Source organism: Mustela lutreola, chromosome 5 (genome assembly GCF_030435805.1).
Source record: "Mustela lutreola isolate mMusLut2 chromosome 5, mMusLut2.pri, whole genome shotgun sequence".
Classification (NCBI taxonomy): Eukaryota; Metazoa; Chordata; class Mammalia; order Carnivora; family Mustelidae; genus Mustela; species Mustela lutreola.
The window spans coordinates 16,954,495-16,977,996 of record NC_081294.1 but is presented as its reverse complement, the minus strand read 5'-3'; the positions used below and the strand labels follow the sequence as shown (position 1 = coordinate 16,977,996).

Sequence of the window (23,502 nt, the reverse complement as noted above, 5' to 3'; positions counted from 1 at the left end):
AGATCTCTTCTCTCATTATTATTATACTTATTAAGTACCTAAATGTTTTCTCTTACTTTTATAATACTTACTAAATAAGTATTATACTTATTAAGTACCTAAATGTTTTCTCTTACTTTTGCTAAATAATACTTTTGCTAAAGTGTTAAATGAATGATAGAGATAATACTTGGTATAACTACAAAGAGATGTGAAAGTGCCTTTGAAGCAAGAAATACAGTTTGCTTCTTAAAGAAATTGTTACATTTTATTAAAATGTGAAATTCAAGGTGGTACATGTGTTGCTTTATTTACTATGCTGACAAAAATACTAAAATTGCATCTTAAACAAAAAATGCTTCATCTTATTTTCTATTTATCCTTTTAACAAAAAATTCATAATGATCATTTTTAATTATTGCTGTTTTAAAAAATTACCTGTAATAAATATTCTCGATTTTGAAAGATGAGGATTTATACTCCTGTCTTGTCAACTTGAATATTCTTGATGCTTCCTTTCCTAAGATTAGGTTACAAATTCAGGATATTAAGACTGAGAACACATCTTCTGTGCATAAAATATTTGAATTTCCTGGAAAGAACATCAAGTAATAAAAAGCTTTGCTCCTTCATCCTATAAACAATGGGTAATAGAAATAATTCTGAATTTCTTAGTATATTCCGAGTAGTAATTAACTCAAATTTTTTGTGAGGGATATTTTATTTATTAAACTTAAAAATAAAAGAACAGCTCATATTCAAGTTTAATTATATGTAAAAATACATTAATATAATGACTTTTCAGTCAATACATAGTTTCTGTTTAAAGGAAGCATGCTCATGTTGAAGAACAAAAACAGGTACAATAACTATCTATAATGCCGACCCCCCAGGCTTTAGTTTCTCATCTAGCAGAGCCAATCAAAGCAATGGCCTCAATAGACATGGACTTGGTCATTATCCTCCCTGCTCTTAGTATGTCTTACTCTCAGAGACATTACTAACTATATTTGCATAAACAGAATATTATAACTCAAGAGAGGATTTCACTGTTTTCTGTTTTACTGACGCGAGTTAACATAAAACTTTAGTCAGAATTGTTCAGTTTTATTGGCACAGTGAGTACAAATTAGCCATTGTATTTAATCAATAGTTTGGGATAAATTTTGCTAAAATTGCTGAGTGTATCTTTATTGCTTGTCTCAACCATTATTGTTATAAATCTTGGCAAAATCTATAAAGTGTTCCTTGTAAAAATTCAAATGTGTTTCATACAGCTTGTGCTAGAAATGGATTTTGAACATTTCTTGATCATTTTTTTCTTCTTGGTATTAAGAAAAACTTTCTCTCTAAATTAACATACTCAAACCTATCCCTCTAGTAATAGAGGAAACCACTTTACTCTAATTTTTATTAAAGAACTAGGTAATATCGGTCATTCAATCAGACTTCACTGTCCACATCAATATCAACCTTCATGGAAGGTAGAAAGAACAGATGGAATTCTGAAACTAAACCTGGCAAAGCTCACAGAGAACTTGAAACCTGCAAAGTCTGAGGCAGTTCCTCCTTCCATGGTTCAGCTGTGCTTTGTGAGTTAATAACAGACCATGTGTCTGGGAATATTACTTCTGATCCTTAAAATCTACATTTGTTTATGTAAGTGTTATAAGGGGCTAATTAAATCCATTCTAATCCCCAAGAGGCACTGAAACCTTAATCTCTCTTGAGCCATGCCTGCAGAATTGTTTCTCAAATCTAGATATCTGGTCTTCTGGAAGAGACATTAGAGAAAGACCTCAGTGGAAAAATCAATATTAGGAAGTTCTGCCAACTGGCAAAGCAAAAATCTTCAATAAATTGATCCTTTGATTTCTATATGTCAAATACTAAGCATAGGTCATCTTTGAATCATGGAAGGGCGACCCCAACCAGAACCTCAAACTGAAGGTTACTTAGATTCTTCCAAAAACAAATAGTCTTTGAAAGGAGATGGCTTACAGTGAAGATATCCAGACCAAGGAAATCATTATGCGAGAAAGAAACACCTATCAGTCATATTTCATAGAAAAGGATCCACATTTTGTCATATTCAATCTGTATGCTTTGAGTATTTCTTTCCATGACTATCTTTTTTTATCTCTATTTCTGTTTTAGTGTTACCCATAAAACTATAATTATAAATATTTCTTTCATCATCTTTAGTCATCCATAAAGGAGTTTAATAAATGGATGCAATTTATTTATGATTTAGTTAGAACATATATTTGAACCATGGTTGAGTTTGTACACATTTCCCTTGAGGTGTCAATTAGTTCCTTTTAACACTGATCCCTTTGTCATGAAACATTTGGGTTTATCAATATTTAAAGTTGACTACTTGTTTATACTTTGTCTGGAGGATAGCAGAGTATTAGGTAACTAAAAATCTAAAACCCCAATTATTCCACATCTAGGAAGGGAAGTTTATGCCTACCAGGGGCACAACACCTACAGATAATTTATAGAAGGCAGCTTTTATAACTATACTTTCAAAAAGATAAGATTTAGAAAGACAATAGGTCAAAATGGTATGTATTTAATACTTTTTAATATTTATAGACTTCAAAAATATGATTCACCCTGTTCTCTGTATGATGGGTTTTCCATTTTATATCCCTACCTGATTAACACTGGCATGGCACTGAAAGCAAACAATAAAATTTCTCAATCCTAATGACTGCTATTGAAATTGCATTACCAAAACCTATTAACTATTACAGCAAACTTGAAAGAAGTGAAACATATTGATGAGATAGGCAAAATAATGAGCTCTCAAAGATATCTAGATTCTAAACCCTGAAACTGATGAATATGTTACCTTAAGTGGCAGAAGAGATTTTGAAGATGTGATTAAGGATAAGGACTTTTAAATAGGATTGCTTTAGAATTGGGGGTGACCAAATGTAATCTTATGTCTTTTTGCAAGTAGAAAAGTGAAACAGAAAAGGACGTAATGTGTGAAGGACCTGATACTCTCTTTATTGATGACTTTGAAGATGGAGAAAGAGAACAGTATGGACTGAATTTATATCTCTCCCAAATTCATATGTTGAAGCCCTAACCTTTAATGCATTCGTATTTGGCTATAGAATCTTTGGGAAGTAATAAGATTTAGATGGCATCATGAAAATGGCATCCCTAAGCTGGGATTAATGCCCTTAAAAACACAGGAAGACACACAAGGGATGATCACACAATGATGAAAAGCCCTGCGGCACACAGTGAGGTGTCTGTCTACAAACTAGAAGGTGGGCTTTCTCTAGGAAATGAATATATTGGTACCTTGGTCTTTGACTTTCTAGCCTCCAGACTTGTGAGAAATAAATATCTGTTGTTTAATCTATTCAGTTTTTGGAATTTGATTGTATCAGCCCAAGGCAACTGACATAAGGAACATGAGCTGAGGAATATAATTGGGCTCTAGAAGTTAAGAAAGACAAACACACAGATCTTCCTATAGAGTCAAAGGAAGAATGCAGTCTTCCTAATACCTTTATTTTAGTCCAGGAAAACTGGTGTTGAACTTCTAATCTGAAAAACTGTTCGATAATGACTTTATGTTGCTTTAAGCCACTAAAGGTGTGATAACTTTTACAGCAACCATAAGAAACTAATAAATTTGGCAAGTGAATATATATGTTCACAATGGTCAATTAATATCACACAGTCCCATTATTTCTCTTCCCTCAAAAAGAAAAACAAACAAAAACAAGAAAGACAATTTTACTAAATAACTTTATTTTTGAAACTCTCTTTGTTGAACCTCTAACAAATTTGAAATTTTTGAAATCTTAACTACTCAACAGGAATTCTATAAAGCTTCCTTCTCTCTAACATCTAGCTTTTTGATATCACACTTTACACAAGTCATAAAAATGGAGAAATTTCTACACACTATGAGTTTAGTAAATACAGGTGAGCTATAAAATGTCAGTGAGGCCAAGGAAGTCCTCATGCAAGAAGTAGATGATAATGGGCAGCCAAGGTTTAAATCAGAGAAGCCCTTGGCCTAATATTGCCCTTTCCAGGTAGTACAATAGCTACTTTATGGGAAGAATATTGCACATTTATAGAATTTTATGAGAGATTTAATTATACGAAGAAGACACAAGAAAAAGATATATAAATCATGTAATTAGATAGTGTTGGCACATTTTCCTGTGATAGCCAACCACCAAGTAGGTCTTCAATGATCTTTTCCTCTTGGTATTCGTGCACATGAATAGTGTCTTCCCACATTGGTCTAGAACTGCTCTGGGTGACTTATTAGGTATGACAGAGTTAACAATGTGTGATAGTGTGCAACTTGAGGCTAGGTCATAAATAGCATGATAGCTTCCATTTTGGCCTCTTGCATTTTTCACTCTGGAAGTAGCCAACCATCATGTTAGAAGGACTTTGACATAACTTTAGGAGATATTCATATAAAAAAAAAAAAATGAGACTATCTATCCCCAGCCAACACCAACTTAGGAGCTTTGCAAATGAGTCACTCTGGAAGTGAATGTCCCAGTCTTAGTCAAAGCTTCAGATGACTATAGTTCCAACCAACAAATAAGGAGTAGCTTCTTTATTACCTGCTCATGAAATTATGACTTCACAAATACTGGCAGAGACAATAAAGGCTTGTTATGGTTTTAAGACATTAATGTTTTGGGGTAATTTCTTATACAGCAATAGATGGCTAATACAGCACTTATATCGAGCTGTGCTCATCAGTTTGATAGTAGAAACTGTTCTTTGGGCTTAATATGGGTTCTCCTTTCTTCTTTAGAAGTGGACTATAAATACTGATCATAATTCTTCCTTTAGTATTTGTCTATTACAGTGTTCAAATATCTGATTTCCAGAGTCAACGTCTTTGATTCAGATGCTGTCCCATCAAAATGATGTAACGGATGATAAACCAAACAAAATAATAGAAAAAAGCCCAACCTAACAATGAAAATAACTCCCCCAAAATATCTGATATATAATTATGCCTCTTCAAATGGCAGTGTACGTTTGGATTGATCATGTTCCAAAATAATAATGGTCTTTCTTCCAACTCAGGTTGAAGGACAATGGGATGAGATTAAAGAAATAAAACAACCCAAGTCAATATAACTTTGGTTCTTTGTTTGTTTTCTTTCTTGTAAGCCTTTGCCCTGGGGTGAGGGGAGTATCAAATACTAAATAAATGTATTATTCACTACAGGAAGTCACTAAAGAGCAATTTATCTGAGACAATATGGTGCTCACATGGGCAAATATCTTACTTATTCAATGATAGTTTACTTATCAAAGACTCTTTGATAAGTAAAGACTCTCACTTCCTTGCTTTAAGACCCTCACCTAGTTGTGACCACAATGCTGAAATTATTACATCTTGACCAATTCTATGCTATTCCCCTTGGAAGATTCATTTAAGTCATTTGAGCCACTACTTCACAAGCAGAAAAAAAGCCGCCTCTGAGTCCTTGCCTTTGAGGCATGGCTACGAATCTGTCAAAGTGTCATATTTCCTTGGTAGAGAGAGTTTTAATAAACTTAGTTTTACTTTAAAAACAAGCTGTCTGTTGTATTTTGGAGAGTTACACTGGCTAGAACATAAAATGTTAGGTCAGGTATTATTTTGTGTTTTGATGCTGCATATACTAGACATCATTCATTATTTCAAAATACACTTACTGTGCAATCAATAGACATTTTTTGAGCACATACTAGATTCCAAGTGCTCATTTAAATGATGTGACTATAGAAGATTGATCAAAACCATATCCTCATTCAATTTACATTCTAATGGAATACTAGCATACCTTTATATCGTAGCATGCTAAGTAGAGAACCTGCTGACATAATCAGTATCACAGCAACAGGTAACTTTTAGGGCAACATTTCCTTTTACAGAAAAACTATATTCATTTGTGTAGTGTGTATTGTGTGTATTTGTGTTTGTGTTTCTGTCTGTGTGGCAAAGCAGATAGCAGTATTTTTTTTTTCTTGCAGCTAGCAAAAATTGGATGTCTTAATTGCTCTATTAGGAAAAGCTTCTCACTAATAAATAGAGATTCCTGTTTAGTTACAGGTGTTGATATTTTTCCTTGGATGTACTATTACATTCCATTTTTATACACACACTTAATCTGTTATATACTGTTCATGGTAATAGAAGGGATAAAATATCATTTCTATTATACACCAAAACCAGTCATTTTGAGAGATGCCTAATCTGAAAAATAATAATTTGTAGCTACTTAATAGATTAATATGAAAATCTGATGTTTCTTTTCAAGAAATTCAAATTCACATTTCAGTAAATGGGCATCTCTCTCTGCAAAGCCTAAGATTGTAATTCTTTGGAAAAATAATCTCTGCTGGAAAATTACATGTCATTTGGGAAAAAAGCCAATCACAAATAGTAATTACACAGAAAATCAAGCCACACAAATATCCTTTTTTCCTTACAGTTAAGAGTCTTTGCTGCTCTGAAATGTACACAGTATAACCAAATGGAGAATGAATGTTTCTGACACTTCAGAGAGAAAATCAGTTGAGCAACAACTCAGCTGACACAATCAAACATATGCAAACCTGGAAAGGAACAAGATGAGTGTTTTTCATATTAATTCAGCTGTCAAAAAAGTGTAAAACAACACCATCATTTTTACTGAACCATGATCTTACTTTTCACATCAGTATTTGTTCATTTTGCAACTTCATCAGCTTTCTCCCAGGCTGTATTCTATGACACTGAAGGACAATTAAATCTCATCTGTGATAGTGTAAAGGAAGATGACAAGATAGCATGGCAGCATTTGAATTAATTTCTATTATTAGATACAATTCATGATCAAGTAATTTAATGTGTAGTTTTGCATAGCATTTTAATGAATATGAACATTTATTAAATTAGTCATTTCAGGGGCATTGTGATTTTTCAAACCTGAGACCTCTTATCTAAGGGTGAAACTGGTTATGATTTTTAAAAGTATTTTGCAGTGTATAGTTAATGTCTTATGCCTTAAGGACTTCCATCTCCTTTCAATGGCTTACTTCCTTCACAGAAAGATTCCATGTGTGGTTTAATGTAACTATTATAACTTTTATTTGCAAGTAGTGCTTAGTAAGAAACATATCCTGTTATATAAGAATAAATTCCTTTTTTCTACATTCTATAGAAGTTCTTTTTTTCTTTCATAGTGCCAGATAAAATTAAAGTATAATAAGATGCAGGAATCTGCCTATAGGAGTATAGGAGTATAGATAGATAGATAGATAGATCAATCGATCTATACAGGAGTATAGATCTAAAGTAAGATGAGCCTTTGAGTGTCTGATGATGGATGGTAGAAGAGTTACTTTTGAAATTTGTCTTAGGACACTAACCCCCTAACCCAGTATCTGAATCTTTTTTACTGAAGCCCAGTGCATCTGAAATTCCAAGCAGGTAGAACATTTGGAGTGAAGATCTCTTCTAGGAAGAGCCCCTCACATGAAAAAACTAAGGAAAACTCTTATAAAGTTCTGAAAGGTGACCAAGCAAAAGCTGTTTTATGCAGGAGCTGATCTCAAGAGATCTGCACTCATCCATCCACCAGTCTTTAGGATCAAACAGAGAGTTAAATTATTGGACTTAAGCCTGTTCTTTCTCCTATGAACTTACTTTTTATATATTAAAATATGTTGACCAAATGCAGAAGGAAAGTCAGCAATATTTTGAGTACTGTAGACGGCTTTCTGTCAAGAATAAAATATGATCCAATGATCAAAGAATTCCTAAAAAAAAATTACTCATTTGTAGAGGTCAAAATAAACACAGAATTTGAGGGTCCAACATAAAGAAATTAGATTTCAGGTCTAACACAAAACTGTTTTTATCACTATAATCAGGGAGACCCTCGAATGGATGATTCAAAAGGCTCAGGGAAACTCCAGGTTTCTTTGTTAAAGATCTTGAACTATAATGGGAAAGGGGTCTTGGATGGTTTCTGTAGAACCTCGAGGGCTATTGCCTATGGAATCCCCAAAAGACCAACTAAAAACATGTGGAGTAAGCAAAGCTAAATGACAAATAAATATGGCCACAAGGGAAACCACCACTTGGACAAGGCAGTGTTTTAGAGGAGTAGATGATGAGATGATATTTACAGGCCATTGGAGTCTGGGCTTAAGTGATTAGGTAGGCCTTTTTAGGCCAGTAACTGATTAGAACAGGTAAAGTCTATAATATAAGCACTTAGAATTCAGGGACACTTTCAGATGAGGGCCTTGAAGTGAGTCTTCATAAGTAAACTGCTGTTTAATAAATAGTTACATGCCCAAGTGAGAAATCTATTGTCAGAAAAGACAGTTTGCTCACACAAATTGGTTTGCAGGAATTTCCTGAAGTAAAAAGTAAAGTAATCTATTGGTTAACGGTCCTAGTTTCCTGAAAAAATAATATTATGAAATGAATTTTTAAATCATGTTGACATGGGGCCACTGGGTGGCTCAGTCAGCTAGGCATCTGCCTTGGGCTCAGGTCTTGGTCTCAGTGGGCAGTATCCCTTTTCAGTGGGGAATCTGCTTCTCTCTCTTTCCTTCTTCCCCTTCCCCCACTTGCTTCACATGCTCTCTCTCTTTCTCTCTCTCAGATAAATCTTAAAAAAGAAGTCATGCTGAACTAGATGGTCTCAGGTTTTATTTCTAATAGGTAAGCTATATAAATACAGATAGTCTAAAGTTTCTATATACTATTGTGTACTATTGTCCAACCAAGATATTACTTTTATTTGCTATGAGCTTCAGTTAAAAATCTAAAAAGTCTTAATTTCTCTTCTTTAATAAAATCATTATAGTTGTGATAATTTCCTTCAGCTGAATTTGTGTGTGGATTGTGTGTACTCTGTCAGCATATTCTAAAACAGCTTCTCTAAAATTTCAATTTAGAATGAATGGAAGAACTACTAAATTGTTTAAATCTTTTATTACTTAAATCCTGTATTACTTCAATTGATTGCTCTGTATTTTTATGTCAAGGTTTTTGATATGTTGTCATGAATTTAAATGAAAAAACCTGTTCAGCATGAAAACAGGAGTATTTATTTTCAAAAAGGATCCTCCACCATATGTCATTTACAGAAACGAGTCAATTCTTCAGGGCATATAAGTGTAAATTTCCTTCTGTTGGTGTGGAAGTAAGCAAACTGCTGATTATTGTACATTCTTCACGGGATCTTCTGAAGCTTCAGGTAAAACTGCTAAGATGGAGAAAAAGAAAAGTAAGTTGCTAGAGTTTCATAATTACAAGTCAGGAATTAAAAATAGAATTGTTCCTTGAATTTGGTATTTCTTTCTAGGGGATTAAAAGCACTACATAAACATTTTTTAACAAATGTCAATATTGTCCTATGTTGATTCCATATGTGGGCAATTTACTTTCTGTTAAAGTCACTATTGGACTTTGGACTTTGTTTTTTTTTTTTCCTGATGAGAATGTACTTGTCAGCCAGAAATTTTTATTTTTTTCATCTGAAATGGGATGATCATATATTTCAAAGCATATCTAATTTTCAGCATGAAAAAAAATATAGTGTGTGTTTTGACATATATATGACAGAATAAATGTATATTTAAAGGAATCTAAGGAGCAAGATGTCATATCCAAGATAAATTAAATAGTAAGTGCATATTTCATGATTTTTACACTAAATAAATATTTCCCAAATAATAATCAAGGGACTATTTTACAGATTCATTCCCACAACTAATAGCAATGATGCACATGTACTCTTAAGTAACATTATATTTATATATATAGAGAGAGAGGGATTATGTATGTCATTAGCACCATCTTCATCATCATCAACACTACCAAAGAGCTTTCATTTCATTTTTATATGTGATCCTGTGTATGTGTTTGTGTGTATGTGTATTCCAGGTGATGGAGAATTTCTATATCATTTGAAATAAGCTATTCCCTTATTACTGGATCAGTAAAATGTATTTTATAAATTATATAATTATACATAGAAACATCTCCTACTTGCTCAGTAGTCATTAAAGATCAAAAATACTTTGTTCTTTCATGCAAAACACTTCCATATCTCTTCATTTATCTTCTTTTATTTTCACTTTTCCTCATTTTTAAATACCCAATACTTTGTTAAACAAATCCCAACATTAGGCTGTACAACTTTGGTCTCAGGAGTATAAACATATTACCTTATTGAGGCTTTGTCCTCCCTGGTTTTAATCGTTTAAAAAATATATATATATGTAAAGAAAGAAAAATGCTGCACTATGTCAAGTAAAGGGGCATTCTGTTGTTTATGCAATAAAGTACTGAAGTGACCATCTTAATCTACTATAAGGTCATTAAGCAAATGAGGAGATTGGAAAGTATTATAAAAATTTTACTGCAATTAATCAATGTGGTCTTTAGTCTATGGAAAGGTACTGTGTAACCATATCTCTGTCTTCACTTTCTCTCGAATGTCATATCCAAATACAAATTGATAGAATTCATGAGATATAAAGTAACATAAAAACAATTCTTTCAGCTTTTCAATGTATCTTATTTCATATAGGAAGTACTTATATATACATATACATATATATATATATACATATATATAATTATAGTCTCATATTTAGCTTTATTAAAGCTTGTTTTTAAGGAACTTTGGGGCCAATAGCAGGGTATTCTTCTTCTCTTGCATATTAACTAACTTTATTGCCTGTGACTTTTCCAAATTAATAACATGATTATTGCAACCAGTGCATTGATGGTTAAATATGTGTTTGGAAAGAGATGCATCATATTGTTAAGTAAAACATTGTCAAACACTTCCAGACAACATATTATTAGAGAAAGATGTATCAATCAGCCAGGGAAAAGTAGTAATACTTATGGAGGGTCATTTCCAATAGTTGATATTGCAGAATAATTATCATTGCAATGGTCATATAAATGAGCAAAACAAAACAAAATGAAACACCCCCGAAAACCTTGATAGTAACTTCTTGTTTTGGTTTCAGTTGAATATTGTTTATTAATACTATATACATGTATCATTTTGTCAAATGGCATTAATAAGGGCATTCACGTTAAAGAATTTAGAAGGGTTATTTGAAGAATGCACCTACTAATAACCAAACTTAACTAAAATGCCTAAATGTAGACTTAAATGGTAATATACCAATGAAAACTGGAAAACAATCATGAATGACACAAATTTATATTTGAACACAGGCCGAGAAATATATTCTTGGAAAAGACTTAAAATCATAAATGTGTCAGTTCTCCTTAAATAAACTATACCTTTCATGTTATTACAAAACAGCATTTTCTCATGTTTATTTTCCTGGAGTTAGATAAGTTGACTAAAATTGATTTGGAGAGACAAGGAAGCAGGATTATGAAATCAAGGTATCTTGATTTTACCAAATCATATTTCAAAACAGCACAATACTCTCTTTAGGCCTCCAGAGGGAAATATTTCCCATTTTATTTTTTCCTGTTCTGATGTTGCCAGCAATCCTTAGTGCTCCTTGGCTTATACATCCATCCCTCTAATCTCTACTTCTATTTACGCAAGTGTCTCTTCATATGTCTGTGTCTTCACATTGGCATCCTCTTCTGTGTGCTTGTGTCTCTTCTTTTCCCATAAAGACACCAGTCATACTGTATTGGTCCCATCTAATGATCTCATCTTGACTAGGGCACATCTACATAGACCCTTTTTCCAAATAAGGTCAAATTCCTGGTAACTGGAGGTTAGAACTTCAATGTATTTGGGGCGGTAACACAATTCAAACTACAACACCATCTTCATGGTTCACTCATTAATGAATTAATAAATCTTGAACTTAAACATTCTTACATTTAAATGAGTGACTTTCTTTTTTTAAAATTTATTTTATTTTTTCAGTGTTCCAAGAGTCATTGTTTATGCTCCACACCCAGAGTTCCATGCAATATGTGCCCTCCTTAATGCCCACCTCCAGACTCACCCATTCCCCCCACCCCCTCCCTTCCAAAACCCTTAGTTTGTTTCTCAGAGTCCACAGTCTCTCATGCTTCATCTCCCCCTCTAATTTCCCCCAATTCACTTTTCTTTCCTTCTCCTCCTGTCCTCTCTGTTATTCCTTATGCTCCACAAGTAAGTTAAACCATATGATAACTGACTTTCTCTGTAAGACTTACTTCACTCAGCATAACTTCCTCCAGACCAATCCATGTTTATACAAAAGTTGGGTATTCATCCTTTCTGATGGAGGCATGATATTCCATCATATATATGAACCATATCTTCTTTATCCATTTTTCTATTGAAGGGCATCTTGGCCCTTTCCACAGTTTGGCAATTGTAGCTTTTGCTGCTATAAACATTGGGGTACATATGTCCCTTCTTCTCACTACCTCTGTATCTTTGGGGTAAATACCCAGGAGTGCAATTGCAGGGTCATAGGATAGCTCTATTTTTAATTTCTTAAGAAATATCCACACTGGGGGCGCCTGGGTGGCTCAGTGGGTTAAGCCGCTGCCTTCGGCTCAGGTCATGATCTCAGAGTCCTGGGATCGAGTCCCACGTCGGGCTCTCTGCTCAGCGGGGAGCCTGCTTCCTCCTCTCCCTCTGCCTGCCTCTCTGCCTGCCTCTCTGCCTACTTGTGATCTCTGTCAAATAAATAAATAAAATCTTTAAAAAAAAAAAAAAAAAAAAAAAAAAAAAAGAAATATCCACACTGTTTTCCAAAGTGGCTGCCCCAACTTGCATTCCCACCAACAATATAAGAAGGTTTCCATCTCTCCACATACTCTCCAATATCTTTGTTTCTTGTCTTCTTAATTTTGGCCATTCTAACTAGTGTAAGGTGGTATCTCAATGTGGTTTTGATTTGACTTTCTTTGATGGCTAATGATGATGAATATTTTTCATGTGTCTGTTAGTCATTTGTATGTCTTCTTTGGAAAAGTGTCTGTTCATGTCTTCTGCCCATTTTTGATGTGATTATCTGTTTTTGGGGGGATTGAATTTGAATTCTTTATAGATCTTGAATGTAAGCCCTTTGCCTGTACTGTCATTTGCAAATATCTTCTCCCATTCTGTGGGTTGCCTCTTTGTTTTTGTTGACTATTTCCTTTGCTGTGCAGAAGCTTTTGATCTTGATGAATTCCCAAAAGTTTATTTTCACTTTTGTTTCTTTTGCCTTTGGAGATATGTCTTGAAGTGGCTGGGGCTGATGTGGACCGTAACTTTCTTAAAATTATAGTTTGTTGTATAGCTTGTTCCACTCCAATGACCAAGTGGAATCACTTACCTTAATCATTTAAACTATGTTGCTTAAGCAGCAAATGTTTCTGATGTTCAAACACAAGAACACCTTTTATTTTACCTTTAGAAAAAGAGAAACAGAATCTAACTTTGCTGTTTTCCCCTTCCTCTCCTTTTTATTCTGACTCTTTTTATTGTTGTTTTCCCTTCTATTTCTGGTTATTGGTTGTAGGTACAAAAAATGTTTCCTTTTTTTTTTTCTTCTGGGTTCTTTGCCTGGTCTAAAAATTAAACTGACACAAAACATATTAACAAGATAAAAACAAATTTAATTTTGTACATAGAAGCCCCACCAAAAAAAAAAAAAAAAAAAAAAAAAAAAAAGACTGTGAAATAACTAAAGGAGTCATCACTTTTGCCTTTTAGACAAAGAAACAAAAATTCTGTGACTAATTGACAAGACAAAGAAGTTTGTGCTATGGGCTAGTTAGTGAGGACTTAACAAATTTACTTACATGGACTTTTTGGCTTTAAATTTCCTATTTCTGGCAAAATGGATGTTTTCCTTATTTCCCTGCCAAGACAAAGAATGGTCAGTGTGTCCTTCTTGTGCAGGCTGTTTCTGAACTAACTTTAATTCAAAATAATCAATATGCTAAATGACATATTACTGCATTTTCTGCTCTCCTTTATAGTCTATTTTTGGTTCTGATTTTGAGTAATGCATGGCCAATAACTTATTCTCCACAGTTTTAGCACAGGTTAGTTCCTTCAGAACAATGCTGAATAGAAATAGTGAAAGAGAAGAAGTTTCCCTTATTCTTGGTCTTAGGTGAAGAGTTTTTTAACATATCATAATTTAGTATGATTTTAACTGTAAATGTTTACAGACATCTTTTGTTAGGTTGAGAAAGTTGCTTACTATTCCTATCTTGCTGAGAATTCTTAAAAATTGATGTTGAATTTTGACAATTTTTTTGTTTGTTTCTATGTATATGATTATATATTTGTCCTTTTACCTTGTTGGTTTGGTGAATGACACTGATTTATTTTCAAATAGTGTCTATTTGCATTTAAGAGAATATTTTATTACTTCTGATGTTTATCACAGAGGTAGAAGCTAGACCTAGTTAGTGAGTACTTTAAGAGATTTTGCACATTATTGTTATTATTATTACTATTATTTTATTTTGAGAGAAAGAGAGAGAGAGATCAGGCATATGTGAGCAGGAGGGGAGGGACAAAGGGAGTGAGAACAATCTTAAGCAGACTCCCCAGTGACTACAGAACCGAACTGGGGACTCCATTTCAAAACCCTGAGATCTGGACCTGAGCCGAAGTCAAGAATCAGATGCTTGGGGTGCCTGCGTGGCTCATTTGGTTAAATGTTTGCCTACTGCTCAGGTCATGATCCCTGGGTCCGGAAGTGGAGCCCTGCATCAGGCTTCCTACTCAGCAGATTACCTGCTTCTTCCTCTCTCTCTGCTGTTCCCCATGATTGTGCAGTTCCTCTGTTAAATAAATAAATAAAATATTTTTTAAAAGTATAGACACCTACCAACTGAGCCACCTAGGCCCTCCTTGCACATTATTTTTTTTTTAAAGGAAAATACATAGATATAATTTCTGTAATTTAGAAATGAAATGAAAATTGCAATTCTGTGTTGATAGAACAGCAATTGAAATCTATAGTATGGAATACAAACTTTAGAAACTTTTGCAGTAGAGAAAAAAATGTAGTGAACTAGAAAGACAGAAAGAGAAGTTATAACTGTATAATATAAGAGAAGGGACGGAATAAAACAATATAAGTACCCCTATCAAAAGCATAAGCCTAAGAATTTAAATACTATTCAGAAACAGATACAAGATAAAAGAAAATTTCATGAACTTTTTTTTTTTTTAACAGATTTTATTTATTTATTTTTCAGAGAAAGAGAGAGCACCAACAAGAGGGGGAGCAGCAGGCAAAGCAAGAAGCAGGCTCACTAGGTGCCCACGAGCTGTTTGTCTTTTTTAAAAATATAGCTGAATCTTTGTATCAGAATGTGAACTAGATTTCTGATTATATTAATAAAAATATGCCCTTTTCTAAACATATCTTATAATACTTAAAATACAATGATAGCAAAAACATATCTAAAATAATTATACAGGATTGATATTTTGATTTCTGTAATGTAAAATATCTGGACAATCTTGGACTTTTTTATATAACCTAATATCTAAATAATGGAGGTAGTTTCTGTTGGGTTTTGAAAAATATGTTAAACCAGAAATTTTGTATTTAAAATGGAAAATTTTAAAATGTATAATACCTCCATTTGAAGAGAATGAAGTGAAAGAGGAATAATACCTAAATAACTTTAATCAAAATAAGAAATTAAAAATAAGATTAAAAAACTGGGGTGTCTGGGTGCCTCAGTTGGTTAAGTGTCTGCCTTCATCTCAGGTCAGGATCCCAGGGACCTGGGACTGAGGCCCACTTTGCATTTCCTGCTCAGAGGGGAAGTCTCTTCCCTCTCCATTGGCCTCTCTGCCCTTCCCCAGCTCAGTTCTTTCTCTTGTGCTCTCTCTCTCAAATAAATAAAGTCTTTAAGAAGAATTAAAAAATAAGATAAAAAATAAAATGACTGTAAGTACTACTAATGACTACTAAACCAACTACATGGATTTAAGTAAAACTATGGTTACTATATTGAATAGGATTAAAAATTATTTTTTCAAAGACACATGATTAAAGTATTATAGCAAAATGGGACTGTATCACAGATTAAAACTACAAACAATGATCCATTTTTAATGCTTAAATTTCTTGCTTAATACAATTAGTATTTTTTACTTGTTTGCATTAAAAGTGGAAATTATTTATGGGAAATATTGAAACTATAGATGCAGCTCTATTTTATGTGAAAACTAATTATGAAAAATAAAAACAAGCAGCTACTGTAAATACAAATATTGTGGGGCTCCTGGGTGGTTCAGTCAGTTGGGCACCTGACTCCTTTATTTGGGCTTAGGTCATGATCCTCAGGGTGGTAAGATGAAGCCCCACAATATGCTCTATGTTGGGCATGGGGCCTACCTGAGATTCTCTCCCTCTTCCTCTACCCTCGTCCCCTCCCCCTCACTCTCTCTCCCTCTCAAATAAATAAATAAAACTTTAAAAAAGATAGTTTATAAGCATAATACATAAAAGCTTTATGTCATTTGTCACAAGAAATGCAAACCATATAACTTTCCTATAAGAGGTGGAAATAAAAATTTAACAAGGAAGACAACATTCTTAAACTATATGATGCACACTGCTTAAAAATAGAAAGGATGGTTGAAGATATATTGAAATATATGGTGGACAATACATTAATATTGATGTGCAAAGTAGAATTTACAACATTGTTTTAAGCATGCATCAATGTATTAATAAAAACCCGAGGGGATTCCATGATACATTGTTATTGTTTATTGACATATTAATGATGGAACATCAAATTATAAATTGGGGAATTTACAGTAAAAACAAAAAGAACCACCACCCATGAAACAAAATGTAAACTTTCTACATTAAAAGCCTTTCTAAGTTGCTCATGCTCTTCTAGTGAACTGTTTGGTAATGGAGTGTAGGGCATTGTAGCTCTGGCCAGCAAGAACGACCAGGAGACCTCAGCGAAGCAAGCTTTATTTCTGCGTAGCTGTTGGGATCTCTCTCTCCCCCACCCGTGCATGTCTATATATACCAAGGTTGCACAACCAATCACTCAAAGCCACATAGATACAAAATCCTAAGTTCCGCCTACTGGCTCGCATCCAGCCGCCATCTTAATGGCGTGTTTACTTTTGGGCACCGAAAAAGTCGAGGGGCGCCGGGGCCCCCCCGTGGGCCCAGCCAGAGCAGCTCCGCACCATCGCCACCTGGCGGCAGCCATGGCTTGAGGCAGCGGCAGCCGACGCAAGGAGCGGGCACGGCGGAGCCCAGAAGCATCACCGCGCATGCACTACAAGCCGCTTGGGCACCGACAGGGCATGGTCCAGATTTTAGCTGCAGATAAGCACAGTGTTGAATGGGATCCTGCACTGTTGAGTTCAATAGAAATAAATCATGCGAACCAGATATTTCATTCTAAGATTGATAAAATTCAAGTCCCCTTGAAAATATGACCTCTTTTATTTTATTTTATTTATTTGAAGGAGAGAGCCCATGTGGGCCTGTGCATGCACACAAATGGGGGGGAAGGGCAGAGGGAAAGAGAGAAACAGACTCCCTGCTGAGCAGAGAGCCAGGTGCCTGGCTCAGCACAGGGTTGAGTCCAGGACCCTGAGATCATGACGAGCCCAGGGCAGAGGCTTCACCACCTGAGCCAGCCAGGTGCCCAGAAAATATGACCTCTTGAAAAAGAATATTATTGAAATGGGGGGTAGAGGATGGATCAATTTTTCCTGAACTGATTAAGGATTACTCATAAAAGATAGTTTTAAACTGACTATTATTTCAGATATAAAAAGATCAAATCACTGTTATACACCTGAAATTAAAATAATATGTCAATTAGATGTCAACACATAAATAGTTTAATATTTTTAAATATAAAAAAATCAATTCTTATATCCATTTCTTATTTTAATTTACTTATTGAAATAAAAATATTAAAAAGTCAAGTTAAAGTGACACTTCTTGAGTTGGCAAAAATAAGTTTTCTTCTATTGGGTAAAAATGGATGGTGAAAATCGTAAGATAAACCTAAATTCAGTTCACTTTCATAAACTAAACTTTCTTCTTGATTTCGAGGAAGTCTTGAATTTTAATGAAGGAGTCGACAGGGACAAATTTGTGCCAGAGATTGGACACTCAAGACAATATAGAGAAGTACTTCTCAAGTTGTAATGGGTATATAAGTAATCTGGGATTTTATTAAATTGGAGATTTAGTAGAGTTGAGTGGGACCAAATATTCTGAATTTCTAATGGATTAACTTAACAAAGATGAAGAGAAAAGAAGTTTTTGTTTACTTCATTGCATGTATATTCACAAGCACAGGAAAATTCATATTGTTTGAAATATTTTGGTAAGAATAAAATTAATGTATTTTTAGGAAACATTTTCTTTAGATTCAGATTCATTCATTACTAGAATAATAATAATAATCTTCTGATTCTATGTAGCTCTATATTCCAAACAGCTAGAAACATTTGAGTGGTCATCGTTGACCATTTAATAGCAATTTCCCTGGCTATCTAATGCACTTGAGGACAAAATAGCTGCCTTCCAGTGATTTCCAATTTACCCAATTTTCCAGCAACTTGTCTACCCACACAATGACAGATTACTGTTTCCTTCTCTCCACTTTCTGAACAGCTGAGCCAATTGTTTTCAATCTTTTTTCCTTTAGCATTCTATCTCTTAAAACCTTTAGAGTGGTTCCTGGAGGGATTCCTCTTTAGCTACATGTTTATAGACAGACCTCTCCCATCATCCAGAGTAACTAACAGAGAGACAGGTATGATTTTCTTTGCATTGGGCAAGTTCCATTGTTTCCTTACCTTGTAGTCTTATTTAAAACATCACTATATATCTAATAGTTTAGTTTGAAAGTTCAGAGAATTTAGGGACACAGAATGTTCATGCCTATTTGTTAAACGGTTGTTACATATCACTAAATTATCCAAATTCTGTGCTCTCCTTAAAATAACAAAATAGGATTGTTGAGTACTATGCACAAACAGATGTAGAAACAAGAGTTTACTTAAAGAGATCTCCTTTAGCAATCAGGTCATCTAACCCCAAATCCTAAATAGTTCCAACTGCTTTTTAGGAAAGAGTCAGAGCAGGGAGATTACAAAAGGAGAGTTCCCCCCAATGAACATCAGCAACCACTTGTTGGTCTTTGGATAAGCCATTCTCAGTTGTGCCTCCAAATGCTATCATGTAAAGATTCATCTTCTTTTCCTGCTTCTAGGGTGGAAGTTCACCAGATGATTCCATTCTCCCATGCACATTTGCAAAAGGCCCATATAAAGATTTACATGAAAGTTACATGATGTCAAGTGCTAGTCATTATTTTTTTGTTTAATGATAGCCTCTCAAAAAATTTTTGATGAGATTTCTAATTTATTTAACTCACTGAATGATACAATCATCAAATTATCAATACCCCATGTGTCTTTGTAATGTTCTGTTAAGTGGATAGAATAACAACCCATTTGAATAATCATTTGTTTCAAAAACTAATATATTTTGGCCAAATGACTTATTTAAGGTCCCTGACGAAACCACAACATTAACTTCTTGAATTGTCCCACTGTTTTATCGGATAAGGTGATTTTTAGTTAAAAATATCCATGGCTATGGTGAGTACTATGAAGTGTATAAACCTGGCGATTCACAGACATGTACCCCTGGGGCTAATAATACATTATTTGTTAACAAAAATTAAAAAAAAAATCCATGGAACAGAATTTAAACAAAGATGAATCCATATTTAAGCAATATTAACTCATATGAGAGTTACTATGCCTCACCTGATGATACAAGTTGACTCTTCTTTTGGATACTATAGAATGACCATTAGAATTTTCTTGAAACTATTCATAATTTTTGTTTCCCTTTATATTTTTCCATGGAAATCACCATATATATATATGTGTGTGTGTGTATATATATATATATATATCTGTGTGTGTGTGTGTATATATATCTGCTTTGACATTATAGGTTTAGCAATATTATATAATAAATAAGCTCTTAGTAAGCCCAATATAAATTTGTCTATTTAATTTTGTTTTTCTATCCCTTCTGAATTTAAATTCATGAGGACAGGGATCTTATTCACAATTCATTTTTGGATATAAACATCTAAAGAATGGGCACTCAAAAATAATATCACTGAATTTTGAAATGAATGAATTACTCACTTCATGATCTGAATCATGTAAAATATACAGTGAACTTGAAAAACTAATGATGACTGTGTTTCTTTACACCTGTTTCTTTCTCTTTATATTTACTGCCCTATTCCAGGAACTTTAGCTAGCCCACCAACTGCAATGTTTGCCAAAATAATGCTTGGAAAATAGCATTCTGATGGATAAGAGAACAATGAACAAATGACACATTAACAGAAAATAAAACAAGCAAAACAGAAACTCAAGTTTCAGTTCAAGTTGAAAATTTCTGTCAACCTCAAACCACCCATAAGTAACCTACTACTTTCCTATAAAAAGTCTGACCCTACTTCACTATAGGAACTATGTGGTCTTTAGTCATGATCATCAGAAAAATAAAACTTTTAACGAACTTTATTTAGTGATGTAATTCACTTCGTTTTGACAACTCATATATTAATTTTAGGTTTTCTTTCTTCTTTTTTTCTCTATGGCCATATTTTCTTTTTATTCATTCCATTTCATTTATTTTTTTTAACTTTTATTTTCCATTGTCTTGCTTTGCATTTATTTACTATTTTTGTTTAATTTGTCCTCTACCTTGGAAATTATACATACTTGTTTTTTTATTTTACTAAGCAATTTTACTATTTTAACAAGTATTCTTAGCAAGAAATGTAAAGCTTATCAAGAACCCCCAACAATACAATGACTTAGAGTTCTTTAACTGTAGTTTACAAAATTTGAATTGCTAATTTATTCATTATTTTATATTTATGTTATTTTACTTAAGCCTATAAATTAGATATTGTCAGTATGGTAGTTTTCTTATCACTGTTGAATAAAATTAATCCTTGCTTGTATTGCATATTTTTCACATTATTTTTTCTAATATTTTGGAATTTCCATTCATTTTATTATTTTTGTCCTTTAAAAGTTACTATGCGGGGTTCCTGGGTGGCTCAATGGGTGAACATCTTCCTTTAGCTCAGGTCATGATCCCAGGGTCCTGGGATTGAGTCCTACATCAGGCTTTCTGTTCTGTAGTGAGGCTACTTCTCCCTCTGCTTCTCCCTCACTCTCTCTCTCTCTCTTTCTCTTTCTCTGTGGATCTCATGAATAAATAAGAAAAATCTTAAAAAAATAAAGTTTCTACTCTTGTGAGTATATTTACCTTTTTTCTTTCTTTTTTTTTTTTTTTAAGATTTTATTTATTCACCTGATAGAGATCACAAGCAGACAGAGAGGCAGGCAGAGAGAGAGAGGGAAGCAGGCTTCCTGCTGAGCAGAGAGCCCGATGCGGGACTCGATCCCAGGACCCTGAGATCATGACCTGAGCGGAAGGCAGCGGCCCAAACCACTGAGCCACCCAGGCGCCCGTATATTTACCTTTTTATAGATTGAAAGTGTCCATATTTTGTCCTATTCCTGAATTATAAATTTGTTTGATATAAATCCTAGGTTAATAGATATTTATTGATTATTTCAAGACACTTCACAGTTTCCAGGCTTTCAATTTTTCTGTCAATAAGTCAGGTGAAAATTGATTAATTTGTATATTCTTTTCATTGTTAATACTCTATACATTCATTATGATATGTCTATATGTCAATCTTTTTAATCTGTTAATATTTCTAATAAATCTATTAATTTGTGTCTCTTTTTTCACTTCTAGAAACTTCTCAATCATCATATGTTAGAATATTTCCTTCCTTATTTCCTTAAAAGTTCTAAATGAACCCAGATTAAAATATATGTGAAAACATCTTCTATTCTATCACAATGAACATCTTCTTTATACTTTTTACCTTGTCTCATTTGACTGGTTTTTAAATGCTTTCTTTGTAGCTATCTTCTTTTCACTCTATCTCCTTTTACCTGTTGTTACATAACCTAACCATATTTGTTTTCATTTCAATTACATTTTTTTTCACTTGTTATGTTCTCCCATATACTTCGCATTTTGTATTTTGTTTCTTAACATACTTCCATACTGTGTAAGAGTTAAAGAACAGTTAGATTAAGAAGGCAACATCCATATTATGGGGGAGGTACAGATTGTGTGGTTTTGGTTCTCAGCCAACATAGAAGTATAGCATACCATGTGCTATATAAAGTCTAATATTATAGAAAAACTGATTATCAAAAAAATTGGAAATAGGAAATATGGAAATACAAATAATTCATGAATAGTATTTTAAACTAGGACTTTAAATATTAAGAGATAAGAGGCAAACATAATTCAGTTATAAATAACTGCATAAATTATCAAATATATTCGTTCAAACACAAAATATTAAATCTGTGTGCAGCAATTGGCATATGTGTACTTTTCAGGAATTCATGAACTAGTTTTTAATAGCAATATTCTACTTGTGTATAATTTGAAAACTTACTGAAAATAATATTTCATAAAATGAAAGTATGCTTAAAGCATATTTCAACCTAAAATTCACATTTTTATAGCATTATATTGCCTAAAAAGTCATTCATCTTACAACTGTTCTGGTTCTCAAAATTTTGATATTTCTCAAATATGTACTATATTTAGATAACTCATAAAAAAGATAAATGCTTTAGATTAAACATAAAATCATTTTCATGTTTTCCACTGATGCTTGTGATCAGTTTGTTGTAATACTATGGATAGATGCACTATTTATTACTATTTACCTTTATCTTAGCTTCTTACTCACTGGTGTCGAGGGCGGGTGCTCCAGGGGCCCGGAGATCCGTCAACCGCAGAGCTTTGCAAAATGGCGCCTGGCGATTTGCCAGAAGGTGTGTCTAGAGTGACTGATCGTAAACAGGAAGTACTACCTATTGGCTGTTAAACTATGGCTATGCTGTGGGTACTTAGTAACAAGCTTAAGATTGGTGGATGCATACCGCTGTCTATGCTGATTGGCTTAGCTCCCCTATATAAGCGATGGCCATATGGAATAAAGCTCTCTTTTTTTGAAACCCAACCGGACGGAGGGTCGTTATTATCGCTGCTGGATGGCGATAATTGGAATATATCCTTGCAACAATTCACTCAAAAATTGACTTGATGGAGTTAGTAAATTTTGGTATTATATTCTCTGAAGTGCAAAATAGCTGTATTTTTATTTCAGACAATATGACTAATATCTGGGTAAATATTTTATATCCCTGGGCCTAATTTGCCAGATACAGGAATGATGTTAGGCAAATTCATAATATATAAAAATCATGGCCAGGCACATGAACATTCTGTCTTTGCTACTTATGAAAATAACATCAAGCTATCTATGTTATAATATTTAACTATATATCCTTACTAAAATCTCATGACTATTGTCCCTTAGTCTCAAAGAGTCTGTACTAATGTGAAAGCTAGAGA

At 33.6% G+C, this 23,502-nt stretch overlaps 1 long non-coding RNA gene across 1 annotated transcript; it reads right to left on the bottom strand.

The window, feature by feature from the left end:
* Positions 1-9,061: 9,061 nt before the first annotated feature.
* Positions 9,062-22,914, bottom strand: LOC131831609 (uncharacterized). The gene is made up of 3 exons (XR_009353725.1): positions 22,812-22,914; positions 13,775-13,833; positions 9,062-9,242 (listed from the first exon to the last, which is right to left on the bottom strand). It is a non-coding gene; the product is annotated as an uncharacterized LOC131831609 (long non-coding RNA).
* Positions 22,915-23,502: the final 588 nt, after the last annotated feature.